Source organism: Onychomys torridus, chromosome 15 (genome assembly GCF_903995425.1).
Source record: "Onychomys torridus chromosome 15, mOncTor1.1, whole genome shotgun sequence".
NCBI lineage: Eukaryota > Metazoa > Chordata > Mammalia > Rodentia > Cricetidae > Onychomys > Onychomys torridus.
In genome coordinates this window covers 54547554-54565418 of record NC_050457.1, presented here as the reverse complement: position 1 = coordinate 54565418, position 17865 = coordinate 54547554, and positions in this window count along the sequence as shown.

The following is a 17865-nucleotide window of genomic DNA, read 5'->3' as shown; positions in this document are numbered from 1 at the left end:
CTGAAGATCATGTATTTATTGAACACTCTGATGAATTCTGTATTAAATCATCTTAATATCCCTCTTATTTATATTTTAAATGACTGACACAAACAGAAAGGAAATATCATATCAGTATTATTATTTAAAATTATTATTAAATAATAATAGACATTCCTTACCTTATTAAGTTGGTAAAATATTAATAGTTTTCTTAGTTTTAGTTACATATATCCTAGTTGTTTATAGCAGTTACTAAATCAAATTAAAGGAGTATAAAATTGATTGGATTAGTTATGAATATACAAGGTAGAGACCGGAATAGTGATGATGGACAGAGGAGAGGGAGAGAAGAAGGCCAGGAGTGAGGGAATAGAGAAAGAGACAAGTAAAATTAATGGCCATTTGAAGGCAAGTGTGGAAACTCAGTACAGTTGAATCTTCCTAAAATATATACATATATGAAGATGATCCAAAGGAAACAGCCAAATAATGGGGGACAAAGAGACCAAACTAGACTTCTTTTGTAATCAAATAAAGTTTCCACTATCAAGAATGTGTTACTTCTAATTGAATTATTGGCCAAAGTGGTCAGATGGGAACTACCAATCAATCCAGGTTGTTGCCAAGGCCATAGGTTGATCTCCAAAAACTGATGGCAAGCATACCTATTGCTGAATACAACGGCTATACAACTCACTGAAGAAGGGGAAGTCGAGCTGGTGCCTACATAGAGGCTTCACTCCTATGTACACTAGTTTCTGTGGCACAGGAAGGAACTCTATTAAAGGAGAAACTTCAACATCAAGACATCTACCTACAAACTCTTTGATCCATAATTGTTGTGGAATAGAATATTTGTTTAACTTTGTCAAGATGTATTGCTGTTTTACCTTGTCTGCCTAAAGCACCTGATTGGTCTAATAAAAAGTTGAACTGGCAATAGCTAGGCAGAAGATGGATAGGCATGGCAGGTGGGCAGAGAGAAAAGAGAGCCAGACAGATAGACAACGAAGCTGGCAACCTGAAAGACAGATGTGGAAGAAGCAGGAAAGCAGGCTGGAAGTAAACAAACCTTGGGGAAGCACATAGATTAATAGAAAAGGGTTCAGTTAAGAGAAAGTTAGCTAGAAACACGCCTAAGCTAAGGCTGAGCATTTATAGTTAATACTAAGTCTCTGTGTCATGATTTTGAGGCTGGTTGTCTAAGAAAGCCTTCGATGTACAATGGTATCCTGTTGCATGACAGCCTAGAGGAACAGTGGCATAAAGTTTGCGGTAGTAACCAGGCAATCCACAATTTAACTTGAGGCTACTTTATAGATAGAACCAATCCCCAAAACTGCTGGGTGACTAAGAACCAGAAACTAGATAGTACAAAAATCTAGGGTAAAACCAAATACTAATATTTTAAATTCTACTAAAAGAATGTAGAAAAAAATGACTTCTGATGACATTCTGCTTTAATCATAGATCAGAACCTTGCTGAGCCATCATCACAGAAGCTTCCTCCTGCAGCAGATGGAAACAAATACAGAGATCCACAGCCAGACATTACAGAGAGAGTGAAAACTTTGGAACACTCTGCCCTAACTGGTATGACTCCATCAAATCCCTCCCAGTCAGGACTTGGAACACTGCAGAAGGGGAAGCAGCAAGAGCATAAGAGCCAGAAAGGTGGAGGACACTAAGGAAAGAAGGTCCTCTAAAGAAACAAGATCTATGCAAGTATGAACCCACAAAGGGAGTCAGCAGAGCCCAGCACACTGAGTCTAGGCAGGTCAAAGCCCCTTCCCACTGCACCAAGGCTGTGCAAGGTGTCACACCATAGACCACGGCCAGATACTGAATCCCCAGCCTGCATGCCCCCTAAACAATTTAAGCCAAACAACCATCTTCGGTATCCAGAGGACCTAGTCCAGTCCCATGGGGACTCCACAGCCACCACTCCATAGTTCATGGGCTTCCACTAGTGTGGCCTGTCATCTCTGAATGTCCTCCTTAGTCATCAGGGAAATGCAAATCAAAACAACTCTGAGATACCATCTTACACCTGTCAGAATGGCTAAGATCAAAAACACTGAAGACAGCTTATGTTGGAGAGGATGTAGAGCAAGGGGAATAGTCCTCCACTGTTGGTGGAAATGCAAACTTGTACAACCACTGTGGAAATCAGTAGGCAGTTTCTCAGAAAATTGGGAAGAAGTCTTCCTCAAGACCCAGCTTTATCACTCTTGGGCATATACCCAAGGAATGCTCAATCTTACCACAAGGGCATTTGCTCAACTATGTTCATATCAGCAATATTTGTAATTGCTAGAACCTGGAGACAACCTAGGGCCCACATTTGTTAGCAGCCAAGATGCAGGAGACACAAGGCCATTGCAATTCAGGCTGTTGGCTGTCAGCATTGCAGGAGTGAGGTGAGGGCTAGGACAAAGGCCACTACCATGTGAAGCATATCCCATGTTAGGTGGCACCATGCCAGGGACCGCCACTGTTTGTATGGTAACCTGAATTCGTTGCCGTTGGGTGATGGAAGGCACGTTAAGGGGTTGTTTAAGTACATACTATGTTTGTCCTTCTGAATCTGGGTTGCCTCACTCAAGAGGCTATTTCTTTTTTTGCTGTTGTTTGTTTGTTTGTTTTTCAAGACAGGGTTTCTCTGTGTAGCTTTATGCCTGTCTTGGATCTCACTCTGTAGATCAGGCTGGCCTCGAACTCACAAAGGTCCAAATGCCTCTGCCTCCCAAGTGCTGGGATTAAAGGCATGCACCACCACTGCCTGGCCTCAAGATGCTATTTACTAGTTCCATCCATTTGCCTGCAAATTTCATGATATCATTGCTTTTTACTGCTGAGTAGTACTCCATTGTGTATATGAGAGTGGCTTGAGAGGGAGGGCTTGAGGGGGAGGAGGAAGAAGGAGGGATCTGTGGGTGGTATGGGGTGCGCATATGAAAATTTCATTACAAGGGATCTTCACATTTAAATTTTGGAAATGAGTACTATGAATATTAATACCGCACTATTTTCAATACATTCTTGAACTTTATTTTACATAAAGTCTTTCATAAGTCAAATAAAGCTTGGTTGATGAGTAAATTTAAAAAAAAAAAATGGACTCTCATCCAATAACTGATGGAAGTGGATACAGAGATCCTCAGCCAGGCCCCAGATGGAGCTACAGGTGTCCAACTGTTGAGAAAGAGGAGGGTCTGCAAGAGTGTGAATTGTTGAATCCAAGATTGCAAAAAGCACAGGGACAAATAGCCAAATGAATGGAAGCACATGAATTATGAACCAAAGGCTGTGGAGCCCCCAGCTGGATCAGGCCCTCTGGATAAGTGAGACAATTGAATAGCTTGATCTGTTTGGGAGGCACCCAGATTGTGGGACCAGCATCTGTCCTTAGTGCATCAGCAGGCTGTTTGAAACCTTGGGCTTACACAGGGACACTTTGCTCAGTCTGGAAGGAGGTGACAGGACCAGGTTTAAACAAATCCCCAAGGGTGCCTTGATCCTGAAGGACATGGGAATGGAGGGGAGGGGCTGGGGGGAAGGTGGGGTTGTGGGCAGGAGTGGGGAGGACAGGGGAACCCATGGCTGATGTGTAAAATTTAAACATATAATAATAAAGAAAAAATTTTTAAAAAATGGAAGCAACTTATATATATATATACGATGTTAACTTCTGTTTGTGGTTCTGGGTTTATCTTACTGTAGAAAGAGTCAATAAAGTAACTTCTTGCCTCATTAACTCCGGCAACCTGTCAATTAAACAAAGACATTCTTTTTTCCTTTCCTTTTCTTTTCTTCTTTTTCTTTTCTTTTGAGACATGGATTCTCTGTGTAACCCTGGATTTCCTGGAACTCACTCTGTAGACCAGGCTGGCCTTGAACTCAGAGTGATGAGATTAAAGAAATGCACCACCACTGCCCACCTAAACAGAGACATTCTTAATTCCTTTTCCATACTATGATTTCTGTCCCATATGAGAAATATACGGCAAAGCTGTTTGTTAAACACAGATGGAAAATTCAGGAAGCAGGATAGAAAATTTTAATTTTGGCCATTTGGGCCCTTAATTATCCCAATAAGAAGCCTCTTTTTTCCTTTGATATGGCAAGGTTGCACACTTGAAAGTCGCAAACACAAGAATACGGTCTTCAGAGAAAGAGGAAATTCAGCCTCAAATCCAGATTGTAAATTTAATATCAAGTCTTTCTGGAGGTATCAGCCAGATAACTTGCCTATAGATTTTATACTTGCCTGCTCCAAAACTATCAAAATCTATAATAAAAGTATTTCTTTAATATTTGGAGAAACTATTAGAGTACATGAGCACTGCTGTATATATTGTGCCATTCTAACTGCATTCATTTGCTAGAAGCCATCGAAGAAATATTTCTGAACATATTTTATCATTAAAATTAATTCTAGTTTGGAGCAGTTTTTAATTCAGCCATGGTGACTTTTTAGAATTGTGAACCTTTTTATTTAGGAGGAGATGTAAGAGTATTGCAAAGCAATTGCCCCAATTTACTGAAAGAGTAGATCAAATTTGTGCAAATTCACACTGTCATGCCTGCTTGTTGCGTAAGCATTCATTATATCAATATAATCTCAGATGGCTCTTTGAAAGACTGACTTTCCCTAATTACAATTTTAAACAGGTTGTCTATGTGCCACTTTAGAAATGTGCCTATGTACACATCATTGCATTACTGAATATTTCTTAAACACTACGGTTCAAAGTGAGTTCTGCAGTGTTACCTCTAAAGCACGTGAATGCACTTTTCAGAGTATGTCATTGCAGCAATTGTAGAAATTTTCTTTAAGCATTGTGGTATCTTATACATTTTATTCTTGCATTTTTAGTACCAGGATTCCATTGACTTACACTATATTCAAAGTGTATAAATAGAAAATAAGAAATGATGGATAACTCTGCCTTTTCTATTTTGGTAACATGAATATAAGGGACTCAGATGACCTTAGATGTTCATTGTGCACATTTTCAGAAGTGTTCCTGTGGAGGTGGAAATAGTTTTAAGGAAATCATTACAGTGATCAATTTAATACCCTAATGTGAATAGGGTCTTTTAAATAAATTGGTAGGAATTGAATAAGAAAAGATGAGGCATCTGAAATCCTTAGCTATTATGCATAATAATGAGTTAAGAATATTTTAACACAACACCCGATGGTGTTTTTTTTTTCTACCTTCTGCCTATATGGATTAAATTTAGATATGTCTAGTCTTTCTTCCTTCTCCATTACACATGTAAATATAATTTATTTATCCATAACTGAAATTCAGAAACATCTCTATGTCATCAGGAAATAGTATTCTCATTTTAAAATTTACATTTTGATCAAAGTTGACAGCTATTACAGATGCAGGTGTCTTGAGAATGGTTGTTTACAAAACCCAGTGTCTCAAGTTGATGTGTGTGTATTGATCCTTCCCCTGCCACTGAACAACTACCTCAGTGTCGATGAAGTCTAATTAAGACCCCATTACTCTGAGTGCTGATATGGAAAATGTAGTGTCAGGTACATATTCAGATATAATCCTACTTCAAGGTCAAGAGCAGGCTGAGAAATCATTCTCCTTCAGATAAAAGATGTTGATATGGTTTTCTGCTGTATGATAAAAACCACCTGTTTAGTTACTCTTTCTTTTACTTTATGACTTAATGTTATATTTCTCACATTTTCTTGCTTTTTTTATAACTACAATTTAAAAATTATTTTGGTTACATTCACACAGATACTAATCAACTGTTAAAAAACATTTATTTGCACAGTTTTCTTGTCTGAGTTACATAAACCTTTTAATTTGAAATAATTTTTAATATAATGTTGCCTTGATAGGCAAAGTTATTTGTTTGTTCCCTTTTTTGGTTTTTGGAAAATTTTCATATATGAGTATATTACTATATGACCTCTGCTGTTCTCTCTCTCACCTCAAATTACTCTCAGTAACCTCTACTCCAGCCTTAATTCATGCTTTTTGTAATTATTATGGTTTACACATATATAGATACATATTTAACCAGTTTATTTTTGCTTCTATGTATATGCTTTATCGTTACACACATACACATACAGCACTATGAATCTTCTTTGCATTAGAGGAAACAATCAATAGTATGAAAGGGAAGCCCAAATAGTGAGGTAGAATCTTGTCCAGTAATACATCTAATAAAGGATTGATGCCAAGATTACAAAAGGAACCCCCAAATAAGAGTCAATAAAACAATGGTCCAAATAAAATTGGGCTATTCTTCTGAAGTTCTCAAAAATATAAATAAAATTAGCCAAGAAATATTTTTTTAAAGTATTAGACATCCTCAACAGTCAGTGACATCCAAATTTAAAAAGCTTTGATATTTAATTTTAGTCAAGTCAGAAGGGCTAAGATTAAGAAAATAAGAACAAATGCAGGTGGGGATGTGGGACAAGGACATCTTCCATTTCTGCTGGTGTGAGTGCCAACTGGTACAGCCATGACAGAAACCAGTACAGAGAATTCTCAAAAAACTGAATATTTATTACTGTACAACTTGCTTACACAGCTCCCTGGCGTAGGTCCAAAGGCTCAAAATCCTGTTATAGATGTTCTTGTTCAGCCATGTTCAATGCCACTTGATTCTCTATACCTAGTAAATAGAAACAACCTAACTGCCCTTCAACTGATGAATCCATCATGAAAATGTGGTACCCATATGGACTAGAATTCTATTCACCTGTAAATAAAAATAAAACATAAAATGTTCATGTAAATGGATGAAACTAGAAAATATTATATTTGGGTGGGATTACCCAGGCCCAGAAAAACTAATACTGTATGCTTTCTCTTATCTGTAAATCTTAGCTTTGAATACGTATATTTGAATATATTCTGGAGTAATTACTAAAGCAAAGTGAATAGAGTGGTAACCTGACATTGGAGGGGTGGAGTGGGGAGAAAGAACCCTTAGAGAGGCAGATAACAAATCCAAGACTATGATCAGAGAAATGGGAAAAAGAGAGAGGGTGGCTTATGCTGGACAGGATTAAGGGAGGGTTGGTACTACAGAGAGAGTGCATTGAAAGAAAATAAAACTAGGGATGTTTGAAAAAAAAAAACAGACAGAAACTTTGCTTTAAAACTTACTTAAAAAATCATGCATAAAACATATGTTTCAACCATACCTAATTTTCACTTTGAAGTCCAAGATCCTTTGTAAACTATTTAACATTTGTTCACAGTTAAGTAATTACTAACGAATCGTGACTAAAAATCATTTTAAAAGTTCTATGGTGATATTTCTTAAATCGGAGTTCTCCACAGCTTCCAGAATTTTTTACTTGGCATTATATATCTGTCATAGGAAATGTAATGTAGTGTTGGGAGCAACCTGTCCATTTACCTTGACAACTACTGTGATGTGTGATGCTTTCAGTACAAATGGATTCTGTAAGTGTTCTCGCTTGCTCCCATTGTTCATATATAGATGTTCCTTTTTCATCTATAACATGAATTCGTTGATCCCGTCACTTTGAGTACCCTCTGGGGACTTTCCCAATCCATTACCCCTGTGTTTCATGTTCCTTCATCTGTCTCATTTCTGGGAGCTACCTCCTAGTCACCCATAAACAACAAGCTCCTGTCATTCAAACATTAGAGAAATAAATAAAAATAAGTATTCACTTTGGCCCTCCTCACCTGCATATGCCATACATATGTCGCTTTTCTTCCATAACAAGGAGTAAAAAATAATGGCCTATTCTTGTTATTTATTTCTCTTAACTTTTAGAATACTCCTCACATCTGAAAACTGGCTTTGACTTTTGGTTCTGATTTTCATAGCAATCCTGGTAACTGTAATTTCTAACAAAAGATACTTTTTAAAAGTTATACCTCATTTGTTTATTGATATTCATGCAAGACTCTCTATTTAGTCCACATCCTCAGGCTGTACTTCTTTAATCTGTGGCGTAAGTGATGGCTCTGTATTGAAGTTCTGGTCCACTGATATCTGTCTGCCAAGCAAAGTTTCTCTCCTAGATCCCAGCAACTGTTCACTAACTGTTGTTCTGTTACAGTTTCCAGAATGACGTTTGCAAACACTTGAAAAGGATGGGATTGAAAAAGAGGCTTGGTTTCAGAATATGTAGATAGAAACGAAGATGAGAAGTAATTCTTTTACTGGATCACACCACACTGAGAAATGAAGGTATTGTGTCATTTGAAACCATTCAGTACCAACAGTATAGAAATGATTTGTGCTATCTATTGGATATTGAGCAAGACTGTTGTTATTGAGCAAGTAATAATCAGTTTTTGCTTATGATATAGCAATTTGATTTTGTTTATTATAACATTCAGCCTATGTGAACAAACTTCAGGTAAGTCTTAATGTTCACCCTCCAATAAAACTCAAAATCTTTATATGTTCCTTACATTTATAATTATTGTAGTCATTTACCTGCATATACATATATACATATACATACATACACACACACACACACACACACACACACACACACACACACATATATATATATATATATATTTCATTTTCGGATGAAATCAAATCACATGTTTTGGATTTTACAAACTTTTACAATCTCTATATAATTCTATTTCTGTATTTTTCTTTGAGACTTAAATTAGTATTCTCCTCCTTGATCTTTTGGGTCATTGTTATTAAAATTTAGAGGCATGACGTAATTATTCAGCAGATGTGTCAATAACTTTCTAGTCACACCTGAAAGAGTCCAGTATCTACATATGGGGGAGTAAGGAAGTTCCCAATTGAAAACCTCAGAGGACTAACGATAAATATAACAGCTTAGAAAAACTGTTTTACATTGTTTCTATAGCAATAACTTAGCTTTTGTATCCATAAAATTATGAATTTGATGATGCTAATTGTGTTGATAAAATGAAACAAATTTCATTCATATGGTAAAATAAATAATTATGTTCTAAAATAATCATATTCCAGTACCTTAGACAGTAGATTTTTTGGCTCTGCTCTAGAGATTTAAAAATCTATGACTTATTAAGGCTGTTTACAAATTTTGATTCTATAATGTAAGCAATAAATATAACAACTTGTAATCAATCTCTGCAAAAATTACCAGACAAGGGTGTTAAACTTTCATAATAAACCTCTTTTTATTTATTAAATTGCTATGCCTTATCCTACATGTAAAACTATGCTGAATACTTGATTCATTAATCATTCAAAGCATGAACAGGCATTTTGGGGCCCAGTACCTACAATGGGACACATAGCTCAGCCTTGAGACGGGGCGGGGGGCAGTTGGACCTGCCTCTACTAAATGTACCTCCCCATGGGAGGCCTTACCTTTTTCTAGGAGGGAATTGAGGGTGGGTTGGGACAGGGAGGCTGGATGGACAGGAAGATGGAAGAGGTATGTATTTGATTGGTATGTAAAATGAATAAAACATTTTCTTAATGAAAAATAAATAAATTAAAAAAGAACAAAGTATTTTAAAGTATCTTGCATAACAAATACAGGATAGAATGGCATGATCCTTTTGGTGTTGATGTTCAAGTTGCTCTTTCATTTTATTCTAAATGATGTTTGTCTCTGGGGTAAAATCCAATGTGCTTACAATGAAATATAAGGGGTGTGTGTGTGTGTGTGTGTGTGTGTGTGTGTGTGTGTGTGCATTTGTATATTCATGTGTACCGGTGTGCATGAGCACGCACGCGAGAGAATTGTTTTCAATACAAGGTCAGATATGGCTGATGTTTCTTTGTTGAGTTTATCCTCTAATACCATTCTATCTTATTCTCATCAAGGTACCATGTTCACCTTTTAGCTCCTCCAGCTTGTACATTCTCTAAAGAAGTGACAAATTTCTAGAGGCTGCTTAGTACAGGAAGGATGGTGAGAAAAATAACTCGTTATGCATACATATGTATATTATACAGGTAATTATGCAAATCACTTTAGTGTTTGTCTATGTTAAAAATACACATATTGTAATCATGTCATTTTGAATATTTTTAAGTAATTGTTAGAGAGAATTATTTTTTCAAATGTTTCTTTAGGAGCTACTGTGTTACTTATTTATGATTGTAAGCTTCCCTCTAACTAACTTCTACATGTGTATTGTGGAATGCATATGGTACCCATCAACAAATGTAATAAAAAAAATATTATTTTTTTATTTTGATCTTCAAATATTTTTATTTTGGCCGGGTAGTGGTGGAACAAGACTTTAATCTCAGCACTAGGGAGGCTGAGGCAGGCGGATCACTGTAAGTTCCAGGCCAGCCTGGTCTACAGAGTGAGATCCAGGAAAGGCACAAAGCTACACAGAGAAACCCTGTCTCAAAAAAAACAAAAAAAAAAAAAATTGTTTTATAGCAGCATTTCTGAGACTGTTTTGAAAAAAAAATTCAACAATTACATATAGAACTAATAATATTTCTGTTCTGTTTAGTATTTTATAGATATAAAGATGTAAAAATAAAGCTCTTGGCCTTTCTTTAATCAGAGTGCATAAGCTGGCTTTTTGGAGCCCACTACCTATAGTGGGACACCTCGCACAACCTTGAGGCAGGAGGAGGGGCTTGGACCATTCTCTCCTGGATGTACAATGCTCTGCAGACTACCCATGGGAGTCATTACCTTTTTGTAGGAGGGAATGGGGAGTGGGGTGGGGGGTGGAAGGTTGGATGGGAGGGAGGAGGAAAGAGGGGGATCTATTACTGGTATGTAAAATGAATTATTATTATTTTTTTGGTCATGGTGCTGGTGTAAAATATGCTAGTCAAGACATACTACTATGCCTCAGTGAAAAATTGCTATAGAAGCTGTTCACTGTAAATTTTTCTACTACAATGAAAATATTTACTAAATCCTGTATTATTACAGTTCGAACATAAAATACTCTTGATAGGATTATGTGTTGAATACTTGGGCTCCATCCAGTTGTGCACTCTTGTAGATGATGGAGATTGCTGGAGATGAGGCTCAATTGCGGAAATTAAGTCATTGAAAGCATGGTTATATTCAGGCCTAGTTTCTCCTCTTCTGTCTCAGCCTCCCACCCACCATGGACTGAAGACTTCCCTCTAATGAATGTTCCTGCTGTGATCACATTCTATCTTATTCACGCCCATGATTCTTGAATGAAAACCTGAAACTATGAAAGAACATGCATCCTTACACCCTTTAGTGATTATCAAGAATATTTCATAAATATAAATAAAAACTAATACATGTGTAATCTGCTCTTTATGAAATATCAAAGATTGCCTTAATATTTTCTATAATCTTTTCTATATTTTTTATTCCATATCAATTAACTCTGGCCTTTAAATTTATTTATTTCACTAAATTGAATGAAAATAAATGTAAAAATTGATGTGATTATTATCTTGCTAGTGTATTTTTTCATTGACACTTAGGACATTAGGTGCCATACACATTATACCTGTCATATATTATGATTGTATGGAATCATTATAAGAAAGAATGCCAGCCGGGCAGTGGTGGTGGTGCACACCTGTAATCCCAGTACTCAGGAGGCAGAGCCAGGAGGATCTCTGTGAGTTCGAGGCCAGCTTGGTCTCCAAAGTGAGTTCCAGGACAGGCTCCAAAGCTGCAGAGAAACCCTGTCTCAAAAAAACAAACAAAACAAAACAAAACAAAAAAACAAAAAGAAAGAAAGAATGCCAAAGAATTCACATGACAATGCAGAATACAGAGAATCTCATGTCTTCCATGTATTCCAAGAAATATGATTGCCAGGTGAACTTAAAGTAGTTATCTCCATTTCTGTTGCACCAGAGAGTGTGGTATATATTACAAAACTATGGAAAATATGGCTATGTTATTTTATAAAACAGTGCACTTAAAGCCTGAAGCCAAAATACATACACTATTTCCAAGGATCAAGACTCCATTATGTAAAACATATTAAGTTGGAGGTGCTTGTATTAGACACACAAGCCATGTGGTGGCAGTTATCTGGCAAGTTAACTGGGAAACAAAGTCTTAGTAGATGCAGGTTTTGGTGCTGACTAGATTGCCATAGATCTTGTCCTATGCCCTCTCCAACAGATGAGACTAAGTTTCTCACATAAAATGAACATTTTGAGAGGTCAAGACTAAGCATATGTGTGTTCACAAACCCTTGTTTTATAAAATTTGCAGGGTCTTGGTCAAAACACATCACATAACCAAAGAAAGTCAGTAAGGGGAGATAAAGGAATGAAAGACCTATTGCGGACAAGTAACCGCGTAATTCACCATTCTCGGTGTAATTTACTTGTAACTGATATTATTGAGAGACTATGGTAGCAAATATCTCACACCACATTTTTCTCTTTTATTTTCTTCTCTTTATAAACTGACAGTTGTTAAGTGGAATGTGCCACGGAAGTCTCCCTCCTCAAAACTGTATTCTTAAAACATCCAATACCTGTGTATCTGGCGATTATCAGGAGCTAGCTTCACTTCTTTATAGAGGGAGGAATCAACTGATAGTTGAAGAGAATTTCAAAGTATGTGCTTAGAGTCAACAACATGACTCAACAGGTGAAGAAATCTGACATCAAGCCTAGAGACATGAATTCAACTTCTGGGACTCAAATGGTAGAAGGAGAGATGTGACTTCTCTGACCTGATCGATACACCACTGTTGTGGTACATAGATGCAAACACATGTGAACAAATAAATAAATAAAAATTTGTTTAGGTATTTAGAAACTCCATCATTTTTCCTCGTGGCCCTAAATTGTTTTTCTTCAAATAAGACACAGGCAATTTTGTACATGCTACATAAACATCCATGATATATTTATTACCACATATTATATAACTGTAATGACTATTTAAATCTTAAAAGCATAGATAAATAGGTTCATAGCATTTTGATGATTAAGACAAGTCTTGTATCCATACAAAAGTCTATGTGTAAGATGAATCTTAAAGGATCTTATTAATAAAAACAAGCCTGGAGCCAGGTATTGGGATGAACGCTGAAAGATCAGAGAGACAGAACATGCCACAGCTAAATTCACCTCACCAGAAATTCCTCAGCTGATCTTGATTCCTCAAACTGGAAGCCTCTGTGTCCTCATCTGAATGGATCTCAGCTGAATTGCTGCTCAAAAGCCTAAAAGCTTAACCAGCCCTAGTTCCTGGTCTTCAAGCCTTATATACCTTTCTGCTTCCTGCAATCACTTCCTGGAATTGAAGGCTTGTGTCACCATGCCTGGCTGTTTCCAGTGTGGCCTTGAACTCACTGAACACTAAGATTAAAGGTGTGTGTGCCACCATTTTCTGGCCTCTATATCTAGTGGTTATTCTGTTCTCTGACCCCAGATAAGTTTATTAGCGTGCACAATGTATTGGAGAACAAATTATCAACACATCTATGTATCAATCTAATTGAAAAGTCTAATACAACAGCAATGTTGCACATTTTAGAACACAACTCAGGTAAATTGCTATTAATATTTTAAATAAAGCTATATGGGAAAAGATGTACTTATTCAAAGTGATGAAGGAAAACAGATTTAAAAGCTATTTTGTTTCTGTGAATCAGCTTTTTAAAAGATATAAATTATTATTAAAGCTGTTAGTGTCAAATTGACAGCATAAGAAAAATAGCAAACTATACAACTAATGATTATTGAAACTGACAAACCCCACTATGCTTGTCATTTTCAATATACTACTTCATTCTGGGCTTCTATCCATTTTAAAATAAGTGTTATACTTAAGAATATATAAATATATTTTCTTTCATACATATTACTCATTTGTTGATAATTGCACATGTATACATATGTTTATTCCATAAAGCTTGTTATTACATTTTTCAACAGTTTCATTTTAGCATCTTAAGACTACAGTATGCATTAAAGAAAAAAGTGGATTGATTTCACTTAAATTTGAATATTAAAAACATCTTAGTAGTACTCTGTATTGATGTTTCCATTATAATTAGCATTTGGTGACATTTTAAATATAATACAAATATTTGTGCCCTTAAAATTGTGCCATGCATTTATATGCCCAGGTTTTGTTAAATGTCTCTATTATTTTTATTTTGTAGTTCACTGAAACAATGGCAGAAAATTTACCCAATATCAAAGATATCTTATCCTTTAAAGCTTTATGCAGTTAATTTCATATCTAATGAGTTTCAGCCAACTTTGAGGATTTTCTGAAGCATGGTTTAAAAAAAAAATGTGTGCTAATACTAAGGATATGAATGAACCCAATCATGTGCACATCATTCATTGGTTGACTAAAATAATGACCAGAGAACATTCTTAGTATCCTACCTTCAATTCTATTTTCCTTATTTTGTCTAGTTCTGCTAATTTTATTGTACACTCTCATACCGTATACATGCTTCAGCATCACAAAAATACACATTTTGGAGTCCTTCCCTCTGTTAAGGTATGTACTGTGAAAAGAAACCATATGATACAACTTTATTCATTTCCAATAGTAAAAATGAAAGATGAAAATTATTGAGAAGTTATTGAGATGTGTGCTGGATGCAGAAGTGGAAACAGATGTTTACAGTATACTTGAGTCATGGGATTAGACTCCAGATTAATAAATTAATCTTGGTATAAAAGGATTGAGAAAAAAAGCTTCATCCTTTTTTCCACATAAAGACATAACTAGAAGGAGCTGTGATCCAAGAGGCCATTACCAGATAGTGCACTAAAGAGGTTCTATGTTCCCAAACTCTAGGATGTGAATTCGGTTCATGGAAAAGCAGTCAATCTCTGACTGCTTTAAAAACACAGAGCTTGTTGTGTGATATTTTGTTTGTGTTCTGACAAGTAAAGCTTGCCTAGAGATCAGAGGGTGGAGCTAGTCACTAGTCAACCATAGAGGCCAAGTGGTAGAGGCTCTCATCTTTAATCCCAGCACTTTGGAGGCTCATGCTTCAAGAGCTCCTACATGAGTAGAGTAAGGCATCTTATAAGCATAAGATATAAGACATATATACCATGCTTATCATTTTCTTATAAAATTGATACTGCATAATATAAAATGTTATGCACAGTACACTTAAGGAGAATATCTTAGAAGGGAAGATCACTTAAATACATAAACTTACAATTAATGAGAACTAAAATACTCTTATCAAGCAGAAGAATGGCTAAGGCTGGCAATGGCATGCTGAATAATCTCCAATTATTACAAGGCAGACTTTTGGAGATTTTCAATGAAATGAAAGTATAAAAGTGGGAGTTGATGGATTTATAAATATCCAGATATGATCATCATATTTGTAGTTAGAGTTTTCCTGCCTGGCCCAGTCAGGACAAATCTCTCTTACCCGCCAGTCCCACAGTAGCTCAGACCCAACCAAGAAAGCACACAGAAACTTACATTGTTTACAAACTGTATGGCCATGGCAGGCTTCTTGTTATCTACTTCTTCTATCTTAAATTAACCCATTTCTCTTAGTCTATACGTTGCCACATGGCTTGTGGCTTACCAGTGTCTTTACATGTTGCTTCTCATGGCGGCGGCTGGCGGTGTCTCCCTCCAGTCTTCTACTTCCCAGAATTCTCTACTCTCTTGTCCCGCCTATACTTCCTGCCTGGCCACTGGCCAATCAGAACTTTATTTACACAGAGCACTATCCACAGCACTTCCCCTTTTCTTTTTCTTTTTTTTTTTTAGGAAGGTTTTAACTTTTACATAGTACAATTACATATAACAAAACAATTATCAAGCAAGAATTACAGTTACAATATTAAAGAAGATATCCTATCTATCTTATATTTGTGAGTCTAAGGTTTTATATCTAACTTATCTTTTATCATTATTGAGGAAATTATAACTATCTAGTCTTCAACCACATCAAAGGCCTCAGAAGGATATAATATTACCTGAGAACCAGGAGAAGGATGCAAGCATTTTTCGGGAGTCTTGCAAGAGTAGACAGAGACAGCTGGCAGCCTGGACAGTCACTTAATGTTCCTTTGTAATATGACATATTTGGGTAATAGAAACATCCCACCATACCATATCCCATGAATATGCACAATTTTTATGTCATAAGTAAAACATTTCTTAAATTGGAATTTTACTATAAAATTCTTTGTAAGACACATCTCAATATCTTCTCAATAATGATCATCTTTCATTTTTACTAATGGAAATAAAAAAGGGGCAATGTATAGTACTTTTCACAATATAACCATTAAGAGATCTAAATAATGATCTACTCCAGGAAGCAAACAAGAGGGAACATTCTCTGTCCATCACTGGTTTTTCCTACAAGGCCCAGATGAACTGACAAAGAGATGCATGGCTAGAGTGACAGAAAGAAACCACCAGTGTCAAAACATCTCCTCTACAAGAGGTCTCTCACTCTGTTACTTAGGTTCGTTGCCCGTCTACTTCCCTGGATGACTTCCCTCCTCAACAATTTTTCTTAGGCTTAACCTATTAGCTCCCAAAGCATTCCTCCATGACAGAATCCTGCTGTCTTATATGGTTAGTCAACATTAACACAGGGCTTCTTAGCAGTCATATTGTGAGAATGTGATCCTTGAGAAGACTGTATCTGATCTACATTTTCCCTGTTATCAGCAGAAAAGTGAGATAAAAAGGGGGTTTGCAGTAATTGTCTCTGGACTATATGGTGACATGCCTTGTATCACGTGATTTTTTTCAAAATTTTCTTACTCAGAAATAATTTTAGGTTCTAATATGCATATAATTCTTAATCTTTGAATATAATTTAGGTTTAACACCCACTCAAGTTCTACACAATCCAATAATGCCTCTTGATTATTTCTTGTCTCTCTGAAAATTAGAAATAGGTTCCTAAAGAATGTTTTCTGTGTTCTATGCATTCATTGAAGTGTTATTGTATTAAAATATTTCCTTCAAGAAAATTACATCTTGGTTATCTGTCACTCTATTTCTGTTTTATTAGTGAACAGCCAGAAGGTTCCAGAAGACAAGAAGCCTTTTAAAAGTTCAGTCAGATCCTTGTTATGTTGTCAGAACAGGACATTGGGAGAGTCCATGGTCATACCCAAGCCATTGTATGACTTCTGAATGTTTCAAAGCCGGACACCTTCCCTTGTCCTCTGTATTGACTTTTTCCCATGCTTCCTCACTGCTGTGGTGATTATATAAATTCCTGGAACAATCATGAAAAAAATGACTATTTGTTAGCCTTACAAATCAAAATCAAATCAATAGTTTCCTAAGTTTTCTATTGTATTATGTAAATTTTAGTTTAATTATACAATAGTATAAATCAGGAGCTGAACTGAACAGATCATTGGTTCCCATGACGTTAACATTTTTCTAACATGTCTGTACTGAGTTTCAGATTTATCAGTGGTAAAAGGCGAGATTGCCTCATTTTCAAAGGCTCTCTGTAAAAAAATGACCCTGTCATGTTATAAATCCAGGGAGAGGAGAAAAAGTATAGAATCTAAAATGAAGCATATCCTCAAGTTTCCTTCTTAAACATTATAATGATACATGGAGTGTGATCCCTGCAAAAAAGCCCAACTAGTGGATCCTGATGAGGCAGCCTATGAAAGTTGGGCTTCTAACTATTTAGGTGTTCCTCTGCTTGCCTACTTGACACCTGAAATAATTTAAAGCCGAACATGTGATTGCCAATTAATACTTAGATAAAAAGGATGGCCTTTTTATATATACATATATACACAGATTGAAATCTCTTCTTTCTAGAAATTCATTTTTTTTCTTGGACAAATCTGCTAAGTTTTCTAAACTTTTGAATTTTAAAGGGACTCTACTCCCTAGTTAGCAAGATTTTCAAGATGAGCCAACTACAAAAAATAAAAATAAAATAAACAAAGATACATCAA